This window comes from Dermacentor albipictus, chromosome 4 (genome assembly GCF_038994185.2).
Source record: "Dermacentor albipictus isolate Rhodes 1998 colony chromosome 4, USDA_Dalb.pri_finalv2, whole genome shotgun sequence".
NCBI classification, from domain to species: domain Eukaryota; kingdom Metazoa; phylum Arthropoda; class Arachnida; order Ixodida; family Ixodidae; genus Dermacentor; species Dermacentor albipictus.
The window spans coordinates 110,239,038-110,262,765 of NC_091824.1; the positions used below are offsets into that span (position 1 = coordinate 110,239,038).

The 23,728-nt window shown below is 46.1% G+C and overlaps 1 long non-coding RNA gene across 1 annotated transcript in view; it reads left to right on the forward strand.

Annotated features, from left to right (window-relative positions):
• Positions 1-3,051: 3,051 nt before the first annotated feature.
• Positions 3,052-23,728, forward strand: part of LOC135914020 (uncharacterized) — a 324,394-nt gene continuing 303,717 nt past the window's right edge. The window contains exons 1-2 of the long non-coding RNA XR_010568195.2: positions 3,052-3,272; positions 3,352-3,416. This is a non-coding gene — a long non-coding RNA (uncharacterized lncRNA). The remainder of the gene's footprint in view (positions 3,273-3,351; positions 3,417-23,728) is intronic.

Below are 23,728 nucleotides of genomic sequence, written 5' to 3' on the forward strand. Positions count from 1 at the left end.
TTTCGTTTTTGCTCGACCCTGCGCCCCCCACGCTGTTGCGTTTCAGTAGTTTCGTTATCGCGTAGAGCTGCGCTGGTTTTGCGGGCTCGAAAAGCTCGCACAAACTGCAAGTAGCAGAGAATTCAACTTCCATACGATGTCACGGGTGGCCCGAACGGTCTACGCCACTTGAACAAAAAGCAGCAGCAGTGGTGAATCCACCGCTCTGTCTTGGCTCGCTACCGCCGTCTCTCGGGTGCGGTTTTACTCACCGACGGCAGCAAAGGGTGGTGATGGCGTATGCCACGTCATCGCTCCCCCGGTTGGATGGCGGGAGATTTGAATTTCGAAAAAGGTATTCGGACCCTTCACATGCAATTTTCTCGTAAACTATGTCTTTTCTTGGCACGAAATAAGCGTTGCAAGGTTTCACAGTTTGTGCCTATGGCATCTGCGGTGCTTGCTTTCCTATGCAACCTATGCAGAAGGAGAACATAAGCACGCGCCAGCAACATGAGTCCTAAACGTGCACTCATTGTTGAGGATACCCAGGCCCGAAAGAAGCGTCGCGCGGAACAGCAGCGTGTTCGCTACGCAGCAAAACATGGTGCAGAGTGCGAATGTATGTATATAAGCATACATACAATTATAATAATTGACTGAATTACGTACAGCTCCATAATTAAATTGAAGTTTGACACTTCTACCACGGTACCATGTGCCATGTGAGGCAATGGTAATGCTCAACCCTCTCAGAGATTGTGAACGATGACGCACAATAACACCTGAAGCAAACGCCTCCCTCTGTGTTTTCCGTGTACTACGCAGACAAACATCAGTGGTGCACGCAAGGTAACGTTTCACATCGGCTCACCAATCTCATATTGGACTAAACGCCGAAGAACTTACACATTCGCCGCCAACATCATCATTAATAATCGTCACTCAATGCAAGCTTCGCATACATCGATCTTACAGTATGTGAGATGCGCATGTATTTCAGTTTTTGATTCATGGTCTGCTGCACTTTCGACTGAAGTTCTCCCGCGATTAAAACGCACAAAAAAAAAACTTTCTACTCTCACACCGTGTTCGATTTCGTGCCTTCTCTTCAGCCACGCCTTGAATGCAACGTTTGTGGGCATTCTCAACGGCGAGCGCGTGCCACCGTCACGAGATGAGAATTCATTTGCTTCCTTTCTACGGCACAGATTGCAACCAAACTTGTTTATGAACATCTTTATATGTCTAGGAATCCGACATAAAAAGAAAAGAAAGAAGACGCATTCTCTTGGCGGGAATTGCGAATTTAGCCCCGATTTGGGCGCCGAAAAGCATTTAACGTGTCATTTCTGGTCATTTAGTAAACAACCAGAGCTGCGCAGTTTATTATATATATTTTTTGGAGACCAAATTGGGACAGTTTTTGACTTCTGCTGCCGTGGCATATGCAAACATCTTGCAAATTCTGGGAGAAGAAATAAGAAATATAAATTTAAAGAACATAATACCGTGTTTAAAAATGTCAGCTGCCACCGTTGCGGTATCGTTGAACGCCTGAGCTCGAGGGTTCACTCCCAGCTGCGGCAGTCGCATTTCCATGGATGCGAAATGCAAAGAACGCTCGTGTATTCGGATTGAGTTGCGCGTTGAAAGAATCGCTGGTGGTAAAAAAAATTATTCCGTTCTCCCACTCTATGGCGTGTCTCATAATTACATTGTACTTTCGGTACGCAAAGTCGCAGAACTTAATTTAATTATGGGCAAGGCGCTAAGTTGTTAACGTGAGGAATTGAGGTCAGATTATTTCACTCGCATGTCAAAGATTGGTTCGCAGCGGCCAATGCGTTTCGAGTCAGCCGATAAAGAATTTGTTGGCTTTTTTTTCCGCGTTATATCACGTGCCTTCTTCCTCTCTCTTTTTTTTTCATTCCCACCACAGAGCAAGCGACGCCAATGTGCTATCGAAATTCAGAAGTATTCTAGGGGCCAAGTCTGTTTTGCATGTTCTGCCCTTTATTTGTGCAATGACCAGTGTTCCTCTCCCAGAGATGGGAGCTGAGTTCTTTGTGTGGTCTGTCGCCGGCACTCCTGCTGCGTGGCTGGGATGTCTTTGTCGTCGTCTTTAATCACTCAGTCTCACCGTCGCCTCCTCCGCTTTTTCCTTTGGACTTCTCGCCGCCCTTGCCCTTGCCTTTCTTGCCCTCGCCTCCGCCACCTCCGCCTCCACCTCCGCGTCGAACCCGCGACATGGAGGGACCTTCGTCCAGCTCAGCCTGAAGCTCCGCTGCAGCCAGTTCTGCAATAATCAGCAAACGAAATATTAGTAACCTTTATTAGTGCCGCAAAGTTCTTCAAGTTCTACCGTGACCGTAATCTTCAGCGCAAGAGAGAATACACAGAGTCGAGACAGAGACTAGTTTCGGGTGGCTGTTTACCGTCAGCTAATTAGAATAGTTATCGTGGCATAATATTCCCGTTTTGTCTACGCCTGACATGTGTGCGCAATTCTGTATTGGACCGGCTACTAGCCTGTTGGCTACCGGTCCTAACAGATGCAATTAACGCTTCTCGTACATGACTAATCAAGCTTTTCAATGATTGTTTGATTGATTGAAAAAAACTTTGTCTCGAAAGTTTCGTCCACAACTAGGTATTGGGTGACTAATTGACATTGAGAATGATTCAACAAAAATGCAGCAGCACAGACGAATTATTCGATAACAAAATCAGTTTTCCTTAAATATATGTAATGGCATATAGTAACGAGGCAATGCATCAGTTCTCTTTTTTTTCTGTTTTAAGGCTTCCCACCTTAAAATAGCTAACATCATAACAGTGAATTGACGGTACGTGGGGTGTTGTTGAGATATCAAGCACGCATGCGCAGCTAGTAGGTGCCCTTTCTGGAAAACGAGTTCTTCCGACATTTAGGCGGCAGTACATAGATATAATCGGCAACACGTCCATCTGGAACGGAATATCGGTGCACCGCGAAGCAAAGAAATCGATATCTGCACATCGTGAGCTGGTTTAAAATAAATTGGCTGCGAACAGCGCAAGTCACAAGAACGTGCGGGCAACACAGTATTCAGCACGGTTCCTTGAATCTCGGTTCCTTGAAGACGTTGCGTTAATACGGTTAATACTCTTTTCTTGCTTAGCAGCACAGTGCTAGCGCGCTTTAGCCAGAAGTGCGGTCATCAGTATCAATCGCGAATGGCAGTGGTCGTCAGTGCTGTGATTCAGTGCCCGAAATTCAGCCACGGCAATACACGAGACCGCTTTTTCAGGTGCTGTAAGAAAACGTGTAGGGAGAGCTTCATCACTTTCAATCTAGGACCCATCGCAGACTCACCTTCATCTTCGCAGAGGGCGAGCGTGGCGACTACAAGCAGCCCAATGCACACGATAAGACATGCCTTCATAGCGGAGCCGTGAGTATGCTGGGTGTGCGTTTCCCGAATCTCAGTCTCCCGAGAGTGTCGTTTCGAAGCTGAGGGTTCCTTTTTAAGTGCCGCAGTTTAACACTTTCGAATCAAGGGGCGTGGCCTTCTGGTAAGGTTGTTTGGGGCCCTTGTTTACCGAGAAACGTGCGTGTTCTTTGAGACTGGCGAGCCAGCTTGTAGAATGTGGTGCCAAAGGCATGGTGATTCCTCACTTTCACACGCGACAAGCCCGGTTGCGTACCCACTTTTGGACTTGAAAACGTTTCACCTGCGGACTCGCGTGCCCTAGCTGAACCATGCTCGCCGATGAGATCGTGGCATGCTTAGCCGTTTGCGCGGTATTCGGCTCCCTGTTTGAGTGTCTTCTACGAATTCACGCACTCTACGTTTATTTCAGCTGCAGACAAAGGAATGTGAGTGGAGTCTCAACGCTTATCCGCATTTTAAGTTCATGCGTGCCCTGCGAAAGTTGTCTTTTTCAAGTGCGTAGTTTACAAGGAGCAGCTGACCCTTCCCTACGAGCGCGGGCAGGTTAATTGGAGATTCTACGCAGTATGATGATTGCAAGCTGTGCCACTTGATGGTGGCCGGACAGCATGTACTAGTCGAAACAAAATAGTGTCGCAGATCATAAATAGCTCCATCTGCGTTGTGTTTGTGACGTAGTGATCATGAAAATTAGTAAAGGCTTCGGAGGCTTTATTTTTTTAAGCGGCCATTCGACAAAATAGTGCCAGTAACTTCAGTTTCCACCACTCAATTAGGGCAAACAGCAGTTATTAAAGTACGGTGGCTCTCCATCACTCGGTTTGATAGTGAACGTCTTCTTTTTAAGGCAATAGCTAGCCTGAAATGAGTGAGTGAATAAACTTTTATTTGGTCCAGCAAAGCGCAATAAAACGCGCACCTGGCTAATCCCACGACGGGACTGACAGATCTAGTCTACCGGCCCGATCGCGGGCGCGCTGGACGGCCAGGATTTGATCCTCAAAGGCGGGACTTCGCAGGAGGGCGTCCCACTCTTCCTTGGTGAACTTCGGGCCCAGCGACCCGCACTCCCAGTGCATATGAGGCAACGTAGCTACCTCACCACAAGACACGCAAGAACAATTCGTAGAAATCTCTGGATATATGCTATTAAGGGACGCCGGATTTGGGTACGAGTTCGTTTGCAGAAGTCTTAGTGTGACCGCCTGTGGCCTGCTTAACTTGGAGTGAGGCGGGGGGAAAACCCTTCTCTCTAAGTAGAAGAATTTAGTTATTTCATTGTGTGTGAGAGGAGCGTCTCGGTGTCCGGGGAGAGAGTCGCCCGACCCGAGGGCAGCGCGGTCGGTAAAGCCACGCGCAGCCTCGTGGGCAGACTCGTTGAGGTTCAGAGGAACCCCCTCAATCGCCTCGACGTGTGCAGGGAACCAAAGGATCGAGTGCATGGAGATGTTGCCGTGTTTGACGCCTTTCAGAATTTGAACTACCTGCTGGGCTACCCGGCCTTTCTGGAATGCCCTGATGGCGGCTTTCGAATCGCTATACACCCTGTCTCTCCGACCGACTTGCATGGCGAGTGCAATGGCCACTAGCAGCCTGAAATGGCTCTTTGCAATGTCTCATAACAAAATAAAAGCGGCGACTAGTGCAGTGAAACAAAAAATATCATCAGGAATGACTCATACCCACGTAAGCAAGCAAGGATGCAATTGCTGTGTATTAATGAAGAAACGAAAGAAATAAAGAACGAAGGAACGAAAGAAGGAAAGATGGAAAGAAAGAGAGAACGAAAGAACCTTTAGGTAGTGCATTATGTGCTCGCATCTGTCGTTGAGGAGGTCGACCTACAGCCCCAAACTTTTACTTCGCACTGCGGCTCGTTATGTCTTGCAAGAAGTCTGACCTCTACAATTGTATAACTTATTGCATTACCACGTGTGTAGCAGGCTTTCGCTTTCACGTGTTACAGGAATGTAACATGCTGCCGAACGTTTTCCCTATAGTGGTATATTGCACTGATAAAGCAAGCCGAAGCGATGCATCTTTTTATGTTCTCACCCTTGGCTTGGCACCCACTTGTCTGAAGCCCTTTCCTTCTTACTGGGCATCGTGTTCCACAGCAGAGGGAATCTGCTCAACCTGGGACAGACACGCTTAACATATTTTCTGGCTTACAGTAATTGACCGCAGTCGACGGAAGCCGCACGTGAGGTTGTGGTTAGAGCGTTGCGGTTGGAGACAGTAAGCGATCGTTCAGTTCTGTGGCACACACCTTTTTCACTCGGGGTTTAACAAAGTTGCGTGCACTCCAGCGCATGCCGTAGCTCAACTCTAGAGTTAGTGTTTGAAGTACCACTGGTCACTCCGGTCACCCTTTGATTCCTTCGACTCAACAATTGCATGCCTACAGCAGTTATGAGCGGAGGTGAGAGAATGCCGCCCCTCCCCCTCGTTTTCCTTAATGCGAGAGCATTACATGCCGCATTACGCGAAAATCCTCGGCGTTCACGAAAAATGGTACCAAAATGGCTGGTGGCACAAAGAGTAAAAACACGCCACAAAATGCTCGGAGTGACGTCAAAATTTTCAGGGATGTTCCCGTAAGCTAAGTAAATTAATGGCTCTGAAAAGTAAACCTAGCATATTTCGCTTCGGGTGGAAATAGAAGCCTGACCTCCGGGTTGCGAGACAAACAGGCTTCCCCGACGCCATAATGGCTCCACGGTTCTCGTTGACTGTACGTGTTGCGTGCATCATTGCACATGTGACGCCGCTGCCAATGGGGAGATGGTGGCGGCACGTCATCAGTGCTTAAAATGTGTGTATAAAATAAAATGGCCAGTGGCTTAGCTCGGCTATGCCAGGATATAGGCAGCGAAAGCTAAGACATAGCATGGCTAGCCTCGGTTATTCTTGATTGCAAGTCCAGGTTATAATAGTCTGTTTGTCTAGCTATGTTGCGGCGTCGTTCGGCGCGCTGTTCGTCTGTTTCCTGGGCGACTCGTTTCCTCTTCATCTCGTTCCGATGTCGATTCCAGGCCTCCTCCTGCTTATAAGAATTGTCGCCGACCATACTGCCACCTCAACTGTGGTTGCGGCGCACGCGGGCTATGCTTTTCAATCTTCCGACATGTTATCAGGCATGCGACAATGCTGGCAAAGCGAGCGGAGCCGAGCGCAACGACGACGAACGCGGTGTGACGTCTTGTGCCTCCTCGGAGCACGGCCACGGCGAAATCGGAAGTTCGCGGCCAGTAAAGCTTTCGCTTTAAAAAGCATTAATGTCCAATTGGATGGTGCTGAGCGGTTCTTCGTGTTATAATAATAATAGAATAATAATGATTTATTTCCATCACCATTACATTGATGGAGGGCATGGGAATAAAAGCGATTGACGCTTGACTAAGTTCCCACCCCCCGTACAGCAGGTGAGCAGTGGCATGCGACGGCACCTCTGTCACGACAGCAAATACAAAGTCAAACAAAGCATTAGTGTAAAAGCAAGTATGCAAAATACACAATCACCTGCGTGTGTGAAAAAAAATATAAACCTATTGAAAAGAAATAGTACAGCAACTGAGAGCAAAAACGCTTAAGAAACAGCGAAAGAACGGCAACCAAAAATGCGCTTATAACACAATTGGACACAAAAACGTTCCCAGATGTCTAAATGTTGGACAATCAAAGGGACGCGTTAATGAGAAAATAGTTGCGAAGGTTAAAGCAGCTAATACTTCCTAAGTCTATATTTTCATCAATTATTTGTTAAGTAAGGATGGAAGTTGAAATGCTACCATTTGGCGCCCGTAGTTCGTTCTTACTTTTGGTAATACCCAGTGTGGTTTATGCCGGCGTGGATATGTGCAATGAAATAATTCAATCGGGGCTAAGTCAGATATATTATTTATGCATCTTCTTTGTTCTAGTTTGTAGGTGCGTAGTAGTCTATAGGCATAGAGGCTGAAAACGTTAATGATCTTGTGCTTGAAAAATAAGTTTTTTTGTTGAGTGTCTACTTGGCAGGTTATGAACTAATATGAGGGCCAGTTTTTCGAGAGTTCCTAGTTTTTTCAGACCGGTTTGTGTAGCAGTACCCCATACTAATGAGCAGTAGTTTAGATGTGAGCGAAATAATGCATGATATAGAGAGAGTTTTAGCTTTTGTGGGAGATAATTTTTGGAACGCGTTATAAATCCTATGGCTCTAGATGCCTTTAATGCTACATTGTCTATGTGGTCGTCCCTCAGCATGTTTTCGGTGAATGTTACGCCAAGTGATTTGAATGACCTTACTAATTCAATCTGGTCTCTGTTATAAAATAACTCACCGAAATCACCGCATTTTTTTATTTTTGGGGCGAAAAAGTAGTGCCTTTGACTTTTCAGTATTAGCAGACAAAAGATTTTTATCGGACCATACATCTATTTTTTCCAGGAGCACATTTGCATTTGTCCTTAGCTTACTACTGCTATCGTCAGATAAAAACAAACTAGTATCATCAGCGTAGATTATGAAACGAACATTAGTATCCACACTGACGATATCATTAATGTACAGGTTAAAAAGCAATGGTCCTAAGATACTCCCTTGGGGTACCCCGCACGAAACTGTTCGTAAAGTTGACTTATATTCGTTTATCTGGACATACTGTCTTCTGTGCGATAGGTAAGATTTAATTAAGAGTAATGCTGCGCCTCTAATTCCATAACATTCACTCTAAATGAACTCTAAATATCGTAGAGACGCTTGGTGCGTTTTGATATGGCCTTACCGAGGCGCAGTTAAGTTTAGACCACAGCCCATGAGCGCGATAACAGAGAGGAGCTGTTCACGGAGATCGCGCCGCGCGTCGACGTGTACGAGCCATGTCCTACCGTCTGCGCATGCGTGGGCGCGTGGTCGCGAGGTTGCACGGGTCCGCAAACGTACTACATGTGGTCTAGGCTTTAGAACGCAGGAAATAATTAGCGCGGACAGAGAACGCGCGGAAAAAAAAATTATGGAGTTTTATGTGCCGAAACCTGGATTATAAGGCATGCCGTAGAAGAGGACTCCAGATTAATTTTGACCACCTGGGGTCCATGACGGGCACCTAAATCGAAGTACACGGGCGTTTTTGCATTTCGCCCCCATCGAAATGTGGCCGCCGGGGCAGGGATATAATACCATGAGCTCGTGCTTAGCAGCGCAACACCAAAGCCACTGAGCAACCTCGGTGGGCCGCACGGGAAGAAACACTTCACCAAAGGGTCTACAATGCTTTCGCATTCCCACGCGTAGGGAGCGTTGAAGTGTCTCTGCCGAATTTTTTGCAGTGAAGCTGTTAAAACCTCGCTGGCTTTCTCATTGCGTCCGCAGCATCGCCGAACTGGGAGGGAGAGAGCTGATAGGGAGTTAAAGCAGAGTATAAAAAAGTTAAAAAGTAAAAAAGTAAAGGAAAATGGTGGATAGCTGTACGTAGTAAGGATGGTAGTTATAACTTGTAAACATTCGCTTACTAACTAAATTAACAAAGACATAATATGTAAGCATGACTCAACGAGGACATAGAAAGAGGCACACGGATGTTCATGTTTACCTGTGTGCGCGTGACACCGTGCTGGTTAATTTAATTAAAACACGTTGACGGCCTAGTTCGTGCCGCGTTTTGAGCGGCGGGATCGGGCCGTGAGCCAGCCAGACTGGGCGGTCTTCCGGCGTAATATCCTGGCCGGCGACCTGGATATCCATAGCGAAGAGAGAGGTGCGGGCTCCCACTGGTGGGAGATGTAAACGACGCGCGCCAAGGCGCGACACGCCGCCGAGATGCAGCCGGCACAGTCGGAGGCCCAACGACCGGCGAGCTAGGCTTAGCGCGGCGGTGACATTGCGGGTGGACAAAAGGTGCGGTTCCCAGGAAAATGGAAAGTCCCACCTGAAAACGAGGTCCACAGAGTCCGGAGAACTTCACGACTCGTTTGGTGAAAACTTCAGGTAGCTAATCACAGAAAAAATCGGCGAAAACATTTGGGAAAGCCGGAGCCGACATGAAACTGTCCGCACTCCTCGGCCTCTTATTCCGCCCGCCATTACTGGTAGTTATAATTTTTGTTCATGGACGGACACAAAAAATGCCGTCCTCCGAGAGGCTAAAAGCTTCGCCGTAAAAGAAATTCGCAGGATGGTTACGAGTGTGTAACGCAAATCTATAAGCGTTAGGTCTTGTGTGGGCCTGTCGTTTTCGCTCCCGATCTCGAGCTCGCCGAATCGATTGGGTGTTTTAAGGTGCTGCTTCTTTCATGCATCATGCATGAAAGATATCACTATCACATCATGCATGAAAGATATCACAGATATATATGTATATCACTATGCTCCTCTCGCATGTACGAGCGCTCGCCAAGTTTATAAGAACACGCTGGTGCAGCCGAAGGAGCTACGATGATAACGTGACAGTGGCATGACAATTCTGCAATAATGAACGTATATATATATATATATATATATATATATATATATATATATATATATATATTTATATATACTACGACCACGGGATGACGACGGCGTGAGGACAACTGCATGACAATGACTGTATAACGACGGTGGTGGCGACGACGATTGCATCCTGTGGCTGCATGGAGACGACGTAATGGCGGCGATGACATGACAATGCCGACATAACCCTGATGGAATTTGAACAGCATGATTACAATGGAATGATGAAGGAAACACGTCGATGGTGCAACAATGGCGGTATAACGTAGATGGCATGATGACAACGGATTGACGACGTGTGCATGACCACTGTACGAATGAATCTGGGGCGCAGGCAGCGTGACGAAGATGGCGTGACGAGAGTCGGATGAAGACGATGGCGTGAGATGGCGCGACAGCGACATACCCAGCGGCACATACGCATGTTAACTGTAGATGGCAGCATCTCCGGGATCGGTTCACTACTGCAGAGGGAGCCAACGGCGCCAAGCTGAATAGCGTTAAGAAAACCTAACGCTTTAAAACATATGTCAAGGATATTACGACTTTAACACTAATTTCTTAGTACACACAGTGGTTAAATTTCACAAAATAATTAATACAGAGTAAGGACTACCCACGTGGGTGACATATCGTGTTCTAATGAGAATCAGTTAAGGTTATGTCAAGCTCCTAATTAAAGCACTTTATGCTCTGCTTGAATTTCATCGGTAATCGCATGCTAAGGACACCGACTCGCAAGAATACTGTCAATCCGCTGAGCTGGTACGCTCTTGCAGTAGAGCTGAAATGGGCGCGCTGTACATGAGTGTTCAGCTTAGTGGTCCTTCCTCCGAACGTGCCGCCGTATTCGTGCCTGCGGAAACCATCAGCGAGTTCCATCTAACTCGGGTAGCCAGTCAGACCGTCGTATTTTATCTCAGATAAATTTAACGCGAGCAGCCTTCGAAAATTGTGTGAGCCGTTTCATGCTTTACAGCAATAAAATACAGAATTGTGAACGATTCGGAGCTCCCTCAAATGCGCTGCGGCATTATACGGTGGATGACTCCGTTCTGTGTGGATGAATAAGTTTCTGCCTGATACAGTCATGCCATTAAACACAATTGCGTGCATTGCTATCGCGCATGCCATACAAAACTGAGCGAGCTAATTCGCCTGTGTGCCCAGTTTCTTTCACGCTGAATGTAACTCTCACCACACGGGGAAGAGGATAGAGAAAGAGCGCGCGACCATGGTATCTGCATAAACGATCGAATGAGAAGAACGCGATAAACAGGTGCCCCTTCTTTCGGGCCTTACTTTGCCTTTCACTGAGTGGTCAGCAAGGCAAACTATTCTTCCAGTTCAGCAAACACGGGGCTTAATTAAACTGCTAATTAAACTTTTCGGGCCCTTGAGCCGGAAAAGCGTAATGGGAGGAAACAAAAGGTGTAAAGAAGGTGACAGGAGGGATCAGTCTCGGGTTGGGAAAAAATATATACGTGCTCAAATAAAAACAAAGCGGCATTAGCTTGATTGCTATTTAACGACTTTTTGCATAGCCTCTCTGGAACTCAGAATAAATCGAACTGATTGAGGCATGCGGCTTGTGTCGAAACAGCACCATCCTTTGATCTTTCGCTGGGATGGTTGCGATGAAGGCGTAATTATTAATCCTGAGACTAATTACACTTCATTGACTTTCTTTTGCTTAGCGTTGGATGTTATACTGTGTTTCTAGTCCTCATTTACGCCATCATCTCCCCCATGGACATACTTGCATGTAATCGTATGCCTGTAAAAGGGACGTATATCTGAATGATAACCGTTTCCAAAGGTAATTTGAGGGGACCTTTATCGATAGTATATGCAGAATGCGAACACTATGAGAACTGTGCTGAGTCCATTCAGAGCGTGATTATAAGTACTGTGAGGAACAATATCGCCACTCTGAAAGGTCTAGTTGCCTTTGCGTGGCTCGAACCCGATTCTGTCTCGGGCTGCGGCCTACCTACTGGTGCTGCGTTTGTCGCTGCTGCTCTACAACCCGAATAAGCTTCCCTACAGTTGGAGTTGCCATGGGTACAACAGTAAATCTGGGACTTTGCAGTCGGACACTGCAGCCAATCTTCATTATGCCGAAAGAGAGACGACCACATCCACAATCTGCTGCCCCGTGGTTTGTTCTGGCCCGTTGCGTCAATGCGACCCACCCATCTTCAGCGGTACAGAAGACCATGACGTAGAAGGTTGGCTAGCTGACTACGACCGGGTGAGCATCCACAACCACTGGTACGACACCAAAAAACTGAATTGCGCGTCGTTTTATTTGAGTGGTGTCACCAGCGTGTGGCACCGCAACCACGAACGTGATCTCACGACGTGGGCGGCCTTCAAAACTAACGTGATGGAGGTATTTGGGTGCCCCGCCGTTTGCAGGCTTCGCGCCGAGCAACCTTTGCGTGGTCAGGCGCAAAAGAAGATGTTGTCGACGTCTGTAACCGCGTTGACGTCACAATGGTTGATGCCGAGAACATCAGGCATATCTTAAAAGGCATTGAAGACGATGCCTTCGAGACGCTGTTGGAGAAAAAACCGGCAACAGTGTCTGAACTCGTCAGTCTCTGTCAAAGCTTCCACGAACTACGCAAACAATGCGTAGCTGCCCACCAATCTCCTCCTCGGGCTACTTCAATGTCAAGCTTGGCTGCTGCCCCGGATAACACTTAGTTGCTGCTACAGCTCAACAAGTGGTGGCTTGTCGGCTTTCGCTGATACCGCTTACACACGGCCAGTCGAGTTCTCCATTGGCACCCGCTCTCCAATATGTCATAAAGGAGCAGGTAGCCGACCACATTTCGCTTTCTCTCCAGCAGGCTCCGGCTGCCGCTCCCCTGAAGTAGGCCGAATTCGGTACGAGGCCTGCACCACAGACCTACGATCCCCTTCGCCAAGCTTTGCGCCCACCCTACCTCTACCGCCCGGCCAGTGGTGCAGTATGCACGACCCCAAGACCATTGGCGCACAGAAGACAACAGTCCTATTTGTTTTTATGGTGGCCGTGCTGTACACGCAGCACGCCATTGTCGCCTACTTACACAGTGGGGCTGAAAAGTGTCGTTGCCATCACGTGGCTTTTACCCAGTTTGCTCTCTAACTGCTCCCTGCGTTTGTCGCTGCTGCTCTATGACCCAAATAAACCCGCTTTACAATGAACTTATGAGTTTATCTTTGTGACACTGTATGAATCTTCTACAGCGAAGGTGTTTATGACCACGGTTCCCGGAAATTTTCCTGTGTGCGAGAAAAAGCTATCATTATCAGCAATGGCTGATGCCACTGCTCGCGCTTTCGTCGTCGTCTTCCTCCACAGCTGTCTACGTTGCCGCTCATGCCAGCGTTCCCATATCGCCCCTAGTGCTCGTGCCACTACTCGCGCCTTCGTCGTCTTGTTCCACAACTGACTCCGATAGCCCTCATCATGCAGCGTACACGTACTGCCCCCCCCCCCCCCTCTGCGAAGGCGCTGACGACACGGGCCCACTATGAGTCTGTACGGTGATTTCGATCTCAAATTCTTTGCCTCAGTATATCGCGAAATCAAAACTCGAATGCATATACTAAATGTATAACACGAAGGAGCGCGAATAATCAAAATAAATGTGCGTGCGTACATTTGCTCAAACTTCTGTGTCACCTCTTTGTCGTTTGCTACACAGCTTAGCTTGTCATCCACCTTCACAGAGTCGAATGGCTCATGAGTTTTTTTGCTTTACTTGTGCATCTGTATACTTGACCTGAAGCGCAAAAAAATCACGGGGACAGAGGAAAGGAACACTAGACAGGGCGAGCTCTAACTTCAAACTTCTGTGTTTGTGCGTATGCGCGTGGTTGGGTCTGTGAGAGTTTGTACAGTGAGTGAGGACGTGTTTATGCAGGCACCTATGTGCGATCATGTTTGCCTAAGTAAGTGTTACGCGTGACTTGAATTGTTATTTTCTAGGTTTAGTAATAGGTCAGACAAGACGCCACTTCCTCATGACGCGGAGTTTACGAAGACCAGCAGGTAGCTCCCAGAGGCGCATTCGTGACACTTTTTCTCGCGATTTATTTTATTTATCTGAAATGCTGCGAAAACTACGAAGTAATTGGTCAGACACCGTTAACATCGTCATCCAGACAAAACATCGAACTTCTGCCGCCTGGTCTCAACAGAATGTAATACCAGCACTTTTTTACTAGATGCATTTTACCTTTTTTAATATTTCTGTGCATTATACATATTGAATAGGTCTTGCGGACGTGACTCCATATTCAGAGGATCGACTGCGTCACCTTTTAGTGCCATTCATAATTGTTCAGAATGTAATCAACGAGTGGCCCTTTTCTTTCAGGTCACGGCATCAATATTCCGATGGGAGGAAAACACAATGCCACTATACTGAACTATAGGAGCAGTAAAGAAACGGACACAATCTAGAAGAGGAGCAGTCGAGAGCGCTGTTTCTTACGCATGAGTTGTGATGCTCGGAGGCCGAAGAGTGTCTGTTAATGAAACCCCGACCGGACTATAGGCAGCGAAATCAAATTAAAAAAAAAACTCTCTTATGAGCGACACTTTCTGAGAAAGAAATGCGCGCACTACGCTTCTCAAGAGGACACAATTAAGACAAAACTACGTGGACTACGCCGGGCAGGTGGCATCAAGCTACTACTGCTGGCACCGTGGTGAGAAATGGAGTGGACGACCTGTATGTCTCCGTATCAGGCACTTTTATTGCCACTGAGTTGTCTTATCTGACACTGAGTTGCGCCATTTTTGGGGTAGGGGGGGGGAGGGGTTGGAGGGGCTTTGTTGTGACACTGTGGATTGGTGATTTTGGTTAGAGCACATGTAGACGCCAACTTAAATCGTATTTGAGGGTTATCGACAGTAGAACACTCAGGTAAAGAAATAGGTGGGCCCATGGCCAACAAGTTCACGACCCGCCGTGGTTGCTCAGTGGTGTTGTGCCATTACCACAAGCCCGGATTCCGAATCTGCAAGATGCAGAATTTATCCTGCGAGCGCCCAAATTCTCCCTTGAAAAGTCAAGATGCTGAGCCGTCAGACAGCGGTGTCCTGCGGGAGAAGCATCGGCAGGCGACGTGTTTAGACGTGTCAGCGAGTGCCAGACAGCCCGGCGCCGCACCTCCTCTTGCATGGAGGTCACCGCGCGCGCGAACTTTGAACCGGGTGGCCAGCGCGGTCGCTGGTTGGACCTCTCGGACGACCGCCGAGTGGTGACTTTGTATTGGGCCGTTTGAGTGAAAATGGTTCCTCGGGGATTATAAAAGAAGCGACGCGCCGCCTGAAAAACAGGATCCGCCGACCCACCGGGAGACAGTGTCGCTCCCGACTGGGGTGAGATGTGTCACGCGTTTTCGCCGGACGTCGCCGTGCGAGAACAGTCGCGTTTGTGTGAGCTCTCGGCCCCTGTGCCGATCCGATCTTGTCCTGTACAATGACCTGTATATAATGTATAAAATCCCTTTCGTTATTCTCATCGACGCCTGGCTCGGAGTCTTCGCTATCAACGCTCTGTCACGAAACGGGTGACGAGCGCTACGGGACCACAAAGTCGTAATAGTGGTGCAGCGGTGCAAAGTCGCAACAGTAGCTATGGTGTTAGGCTGCTGAGCACGAGGTCGCGGGTTCGAATCCCGGCCACGGCGGCCGCATTTCGATGGGGGCGAAATGCGAAAACACCCGTGGGCTAAGATTTAGGTGCACGTTAAAGAACCCCAGGTGGTCGAAATTTCCGGAGTCCTCCACTACGGCGTGCCTCATAATCAGAAAGTGGTTTTGGCACGTAAAACCCCAGAATTTAATTTTTAACAAGTTCACGCAAAAGTGCGCTTTAATAGCAATAAATTTGTTCTTGAAGAGAACAGCATTTTTTAGGGCTTTACTAGCACCCATAACATGGTTAGTTTATAAGAGCGATCTTTATTTGTTCCCTCGCAGTGTATGACATGCAATATTACTGTGGCTCACATTGTTGCTTTGAATGTTTATTTCTAATTTCATTGGGTTTTTCATCGCATTGTTACTTAGAGAATTTCTTCGCAATGTCGAGGTGTTGTTTTGTCTGTTATGTGATAACGTCGTTGTGTGTGCATTATCTACCACATCTTCAGGAGCCTGCGCCACATTTGTACGCCAACATATACTTCTATAATGTCAATTGAAAAAATTCCACATGCTGGCTTGTCCATACGAAAGATGTCTCGTCTCATGATCCATCGTCAGAATACTCACACACATAATGTCGGGTTGTATGTGGCTGTATGTGGCTGAACTTAGTACCAGAGTGTGCAGCAACGAAACATTCCATAGAGGACGTTCGTTGTTGGGCTCAATTTCTAGTTGATCAGGATGGAAGTCTGGTGCATGCTAAGATCACACTGAGAAGGTCGCCTCTCTCCATCATTGCTCTCACCGCATTTCTAGCCTGAACAGTTCCTACCCCTAGCTCAGTGACTATATACGTGAGTTAAGATGTTTTCTACGGGAGTATGCACACTGACTCGCCTTCTTCCTGCTTATCTTTATTTTCCCCTTCCTCACGTGTAGGGTAGACAGGCGGGTGCAACCTTCATGACCTTCCTTGCGTCTACCTTGCCTCATATATATATATATATATATATATATATATATATATATATATATATATATATATATATATATATATTGATAACAACATGGTGGTGGTGATAGACGAAAACCGTAGTAGTCTAATTGTGTGTTCAAGGCGCAAGGCGACGTAATCACCTCTAAGTAGCTGCCGTCGGCAAAGAAGTGATCTGCAGGACGATGCCTACTCTTCTGTGAAGGGCACATAATCCATCTTATCGCTCTCCATTTTCACCGCCACTCGCTGGACGCTTTTCGACGATCTCTGTCACGTACTTAGCGGCTACGCCAAGGTAAATGAGATGCTGTCGTGGCGAGAGTAAGACCGTTGCTGTATCTACTCCGCTGAACATCTTCGTGTTGATGTGAGGACGAAAGCAAATGAAAGTCTCGTCATTCATCAATTTTAGTTTGCGCTTCGTTCAGCACAATGAAATTTCGTTTCATCAACTTCATTCTTCGTTTCCAGGCAGCCTTTCAGTATGCCAAATACATAAAGCATTGCCAGCAGTAAGCAATGCTAGAGGCTGCCATAAATTATTAGCAACATGCTGCTCGCTTTGAAATAAGAAAACACCTTTCGAAAATGTTGAAGATGACTGCTCACTACGAAGGCTTCCTCAGAAGATAATTTCTTTCTCGAACCAGCGATACTCGATTCCAGGCGCAGGCAGAAACATTGTTCTTAATTCTCATCGTGTGCATAAATTGCTCGCTCATTTACCGAAACTTCTTGATCCAATCTATTTTTCCTCTAATCACGTGCCATTTCTACAAATGAAGAGATCTGCTCGAAAGTGTTGATGTATCGATTCACCGTTCTCCGAAACTAAAAAAGCTTCGCTTACGTGGATGGACATCACAGATGTCGTCTGCCTAATTTCTGTCCACCCCTTATCTTTAGCACAGTCCAGGGTAATGAACCATGTGTTTGTTTTCCAGTGAAACTCCCTGCCTTTCGCGCCTCATATCTCTCACATTTGCTGAATGTAGGATGACAAAACTAGAGCAAACACTTCAAAATTGTGAATCCGATATATCACTGCAATTTTCCTTTATAGCGCGTAATAGTTACTAGCTCTCTAGTTACCACGCCTACAGAAATCGGTCAATTTGATCGACAGGTTTTCTACGTGTTGTTAAACATTTCCATTAGAATTATGCTATTAACAACACCATTGCACCATCTGAAATGACGACTGGACTTGAAGTAATCGCCCGATTTGACGAGTTCTTGCAGACCGGAAAGTCTGGAAAAATGAAAATGCGTCTTCAGGTGTTGTCGAATTTAGCCTCCGGTGCTCCTAGCACTTCCTCAATAAGAAGACGCAAAATCTGCGCTCCATTCAGAACATCAATGTTCAGGCCATACTAATATATATCGCAGTATATGTTGAGATTGCTACCACGTCTTGAAATAAAAAGTTAAAACATCAAAGCCCCGAAAAGAAGCACATTTCTAGCGGTAACGAAATAGTTAATCTTGTAATTTTTTCATCGTTACACCGAACTTTAAGGACAAGTGAAATCAGCAGTAAAACGCACTTAAGAAAGATACGAGTATGACGAAGGCACTTTCTTCCAGTACTCAATTTTAGAAGTGCCAGCAGCTGCCAGCACCCCGACCTATTCTCTCTCGCTGAAATCTTGCTCTGATCTCTAGTGTTGCTTGCATATCCCTTTTCCAAACCAGCGCTCCAGCTTTATAGCTTAAACAACGCTCACCATCCCTTACTCAGCCTGCTTTCAGCCTGCTTTTCCCTTTTCGTTACATTAGGAACGCCGAAACTTTTCCAAGGCGCAGCAGCAGGAAGAAAGGCTGGCAGTCCACAAAGGCGTAACAAAGGGTCGAACCAGAAAGCTCCGCACACGTGCAGCTAACGCCTCGGGGAACGGAAAGCAGCGTGCTGTTTAGATTCAAAACTTCGGCATAGTGGCGGAAGCATGGGTGCTTCGAGCAAAGTGGCCGTTTTTCTGCGTGAACGAAAGCAGCGGCTGTTGTTGTTTACGCAGCTGGCGAGCAGCCAAAAGCTTAAGGTCGTCCTGTTAGCGCTAGCATATTGTTCCGTGCCCGACAAGTTTGTTCTTTCTTATCCTCTTATTTGACTTTGTTGCATAAATGGAGGCATCGTTCACTTTATGAGCGGTTCCTGTGTTTCAAGAGCTGGACCACACTGCCTTATGCAGTTGTACTGGGCAGGCGTGCACTGCGAACAATCCGAGAGATGCAGTTGTAAGAGAATGCGGAAACTTCAATGACCCTGTTATATTGTGACGTCACCATTCTTTGTTCAAGCGCAGTACTGCAGTTACTGAGTTCTTCAGAAACAGATGACAGTTCCGATAGCGTAGCTACACTGCGCGCAGTCACTTCTTCATACGTAGCGTTCACGATCATTTAAGTGTCAAGCTCAAGTTCGGTCTAACGCTCTCATGCAACTCGTATTGCCTGCGTTGCTGCCATGCATTGTGAGATACATGGAGTAATTTCAGCAACGAGGGAAAAATTGTCGCATTTCCTTTTATGAATGAATTGAGCCACTTACTTCCCGAATATTTACTTTATTGTGAGGAAATTGGAAGCCATTTTTTAGGCCACATACATATGCCGAAATAAGCCTGAATTTTTCTAAAAGAAGAAAGAAAATGCGTGGTTGGAATTTTGTGAGCGAGAGTTGCTACGTATCATGTAGGATACACCATGCTGTTACGTATATGTTCTATGGCCGTACTGAAATACATTGGAATGGCAGAAAACCTACAAATATGTTGAACTTGTGAAAACAGTTGAAACTTTGCTCTATAGGAAATGGAGTGTACTTGTCGCAGCTCCAGCTAGTAGCAGTTTACTATTTTAATATGTAATCCCCGATTGACTAGTTGGTAGCTTGATTATGCCGGCCCGATCCTTTATAGCGCATTCTTTTTTTGTGTGTGCGTTTCACTCTGCCCTCTCTTCTGGAGCTTGACACAAGCGGAAAGAAAGTTTTTCTTCCTCTTCCTTCAAGCGAGTTATTCGATTCTGCTGATGCAGTTAGGCCCTGGGCCTAATGCGAAATCGCCCCACTGTACACACTGCGCAGGCCCTGCGCTACGTTTTTACAGGGAAGATATATATATATATATATATATATATATATATATATATATATATATATATATATATATATATATATATATATATATATATATATATATATATATATATATGGCTAGGATCTTGGGGCTTGGGGCGTACGTTACGTGGATAAAAAAAAATTCCCAGTGGGCCGATTCCGGCGGCAGGGCAGGGCCAGGAGCAATGGCTCATACTCCAGTTGACCAGGTACTTCCGCGTTGATCAGCGTACGTTGACGCCAATCCCTCGCCGGTGGCCGCTGCCGGAGACGTTAACGTAGACGTCTCAAAACTGGAAACAAAGCTGCGGTTTGCCCATTTCGTGTAAGAGTTTGGCCTCGGTTACTTCATCGATCCGATTCAACCAACTACTGTGCGCGGGTAATGCATCGATATAAGTTTCGCGAAAAAAACATTTCTCAAATCAGAACGGAAAACATCTGTATGCATCATAGCAACTACAAAGCAGTTATAGCACTAATTTCAAATTAATAAACAAAATTGAAGCTTTTGACAATCGCATTGTCAGGCCTGTTTGTGTCATATATCACTTTGAAGAGCAATGTGCGTAATGGGCGCACATCGTGACGTAAGCGTCTGACAAGCTGCCCTACATTAGCCGCAACATATCTACAGCTTCGCTGACCAACTATGCCTTCACATGAGGGAATTGACGATGATATCTTTAAAAATATTTTGCGAGCACTGCTTTCATTTGAATTTTTTAGTACAGTCATCAGAATAAGGCTGAATACAAAGGGTAGCAATACACAAGTAAAAATCAGAAGTCTAAGCCTACTTAAAGCGTAAGCACAAATATAGACGCTATAACAAAAAGAAAACTGTTGCGCATGATCTTATAAACCCTGCGCCATGCTATTTTACTATGTTTAACATAAAAATTAAAAAAAATAGCTTGAAAGCGTTCGAGGAAAACGTATCCAATTTGTCTTTAATTGTTATAGCCGGCAGAGGTCACCTTCACTCCTCCTATAAAAAGCGGAACTTGAAGGGTTGCAAAGTAGTAGTACGGAAAGGGCTTAGTTCGGTTTAGGTTTTCGTTATAAAATTGCAATAAATAAGGCATTATATATATAAACCAGCGTTTGATTGGGCAGTGCGCTTTCGTCACTCTGAGAAAGTTGTAGATGTTATAAATCACGCTGATGCTTTCAAAAATTCATTTTTCGCCAGAACAATCTTTGGGTGGAATTGCCTATAAGCCGACGGTATAGCATGTGTAACGGTTGATTTACTTTTAAATGCACTGAGGAAAACTGGTCTTCACATTTTTTGTGTGTGATTGTACCGGCTGCATAATGGTGCATTTCATAGTAGGTAATGCAATCTTTTTTGTGTGTTAAGTTATTTGTGTTCAGTTATTTGTATTTGTGTTCAGTTATTATGTCACTGTGTCTTTGTGAAGTTACATGTTGCCTTGGTCTTGCCAACTAAAAATTATGTATGCGCCCTCTTGCTTAAGGCCCGGCGTCCAGGCTGGCAGTAGGAAACCAACAAAGTATACGATAAATATGTGACGAAATAACCGAAACAGATATAAGGGCGCTGTTTAGCATCCACGCTGAGCTCATTGAATAAGTGAGACATAAATGAAACTTTGACGTGTTTTCTCTTTCCTTTGTTGCCGCTGCAATATGTGATTTTGAAGAAACGAAATGAGATACACAAAAGCATGCCAAAAAGAAAGAAAAAGCGTTTTATTGCCAGAAGATCTCGATGCTAAAATACCGCGTTTGGAAATTACATTATGAAAACCAACCTTCACATCGATGTATTGCACCTGTAAAAACAGAAAGCAAAGCTTGTGCTCCAGCTATTTCGATGCGCTAACGCAAAAAAAAGAACGAAAAAGAAATGCATGCAAATTCATTGTGGTAATGGGAAGTTCTGGATAAGTATCAACAATAGCGCTCACGCCCCACTTACGCGTCGATATTTTCCTATATCTCCATTTCGCTCCGCTCTGCGCCACCACCCATTGTTTATTTCCTCCAACTCGTATCACTTACTATGCTAGGAATTCAAAACATAACATGGGAAGAAAATATTTTTGCCTTAATAGGGTGCTTAGGAAGGACAGGCGAATCAAAAAAAGGCTGCAACTCTTTCTTATGTTATCTTTTTTACGCACCGCTCAAGTGTAGCGATGACGCAGGTGCTGCTTGGATTTGAAGCCAGCCCCTGCTCCAAATTTTGCTTCGTGCGGCAAGCTTTTTCCTCAGAAGCGGCAATCGCAGATTTTATCTGAGAGGGAAAGTGATGGGGGGCCTAAAGAAAACTAGGGAAAAATGTTTATGCCCACCGGTGACATGAAAATGCAGGGCGCGTCGCCTCTTACATAAAAATAAGAATAAAACATATCTTCCGTATATTTCATACGGGGCTGGTGTGATATATTGCAGCCTTTTTTTTTCTGCTTCTCTTGCAAGTGCGCGGAATATTCTTTTTTGTTTGTTTGTTTCTTTCTTTCTCTCGTGGAATCGAGCCCGGCGGTAGGGTTCTTGTAAGTCCTCATTATTTTGGGAATGCGCTTGCGCGCTACGCGCGCGATCTATCTCCATGTACGGCTGCGTACGCATTTGGCTTGGGAGCGCGTACCAGCTAGCAGCTCCGAGCAATGCAAGTCAGATAGAGAATAAAAAAAATAACAAAACAAGGCGAAAAGGTAAGGTCGTATTTCTCGCGAGCAGCATAAAAATAGAAGCGTCGTAGCTGAATATGTGCCAGGCCCGGTGAATACGGTATAGTGCCCATAGATCTCGGCTGAAAGAAAAGGTCAGAAGCGTTTTTCTCGCTCACTTTCTGTATGTGGCCCTGAACGCGATATCAAGCAATATAGAACGAGAAATCAGCTTCTACGACGCCAGTTGTATGTCTGCACGCGCATACATGCTTGTTGGGCTTGTGTGTCGAATGTTTTAGACTGGTGAACCAGGGCTGTGTCGTGCATATTTCCCGGCCCTTTCGCGAAATGGTGAAGTTGGCACACATCTCGAAGTACCATAATCGAGAAATCTCATTCATCTTTTCGACGAACCCGTTCGTTTTATCTTCGTATACCTCCAAGCTTTTCTTAATGCTAACTTCGTAGAAATCATCTGACTCATCAATGTTGCTCGGCTTCGAGCTATCGAATGCTTCGCGCTCGATTTGTTCCGAGCTAGCCTTGGGTGAGAAAAAGAGTGAATAAGTACTGAGGCGATATATCAATTAAATATGCACCCGTAGAGCGTCGACAGCAAAGTACTTGGCGATTAGCTGGTCACATGATATGGGGATAGTTCTTGCTGTGGAAACGCACCCAGCAGGACGGCCGAGAGACGTCCGCACACTATAGCTTGGGCTTGAAACATGCATAGTTAGGTCTTGCCGGTGTTAGCGTAGACTGTGACCTACACAGCTCATAAACCTGCAGCTTTTGAAAACTAATTCTACGCAGAATGAAAACCCGTATAGGGTTTTCAAAGGGTAAGCGATCCATTGGAAAGCAGGTTCGGCCGTCTGCGATCATTCCACTAGGCTCAATTTTCTTCCAGGGGCAGTCGCTCTAGCAAGTGGGCTAATCAGCTGCTCACCAATAGCTAAGCCGAGTGCTACTCACGGCCCCTCACCGTTGTGCGTTTCTCTCGATCATTCCTTGACATTTCTGGCATAAAAAAAGAGACATATTGTGGGCAACACTGAAAGAAGGAAAATTTTGCATTCACGCCAATTCCACAGTGGTAGCCTGCGCGTTTACACCGGTGAATCGCGTCGCCACTATAGTCCAGAAACTGCAGCCGTCGACCCAGCTGGATTAAGATCAAATCCAAACTACGCATTTGAAATTAGGAGGTTTTACGTGCCAAAACCACTTTCTGATTATGAGGCACGCCGTAGTGGAGGACTCCGGAAATTTCGATCACCTGGGGTTCTTTAACGTGCACTTAAATCTAAGTACACGGGTGTTCTCGCATTTCGCCCCCATCGAAATGCGGCCGCCGTGGCCGGGATTCGATCCCGCGACCTCGTGCTCAGCAGCCCAACATCATAGCCACTGAG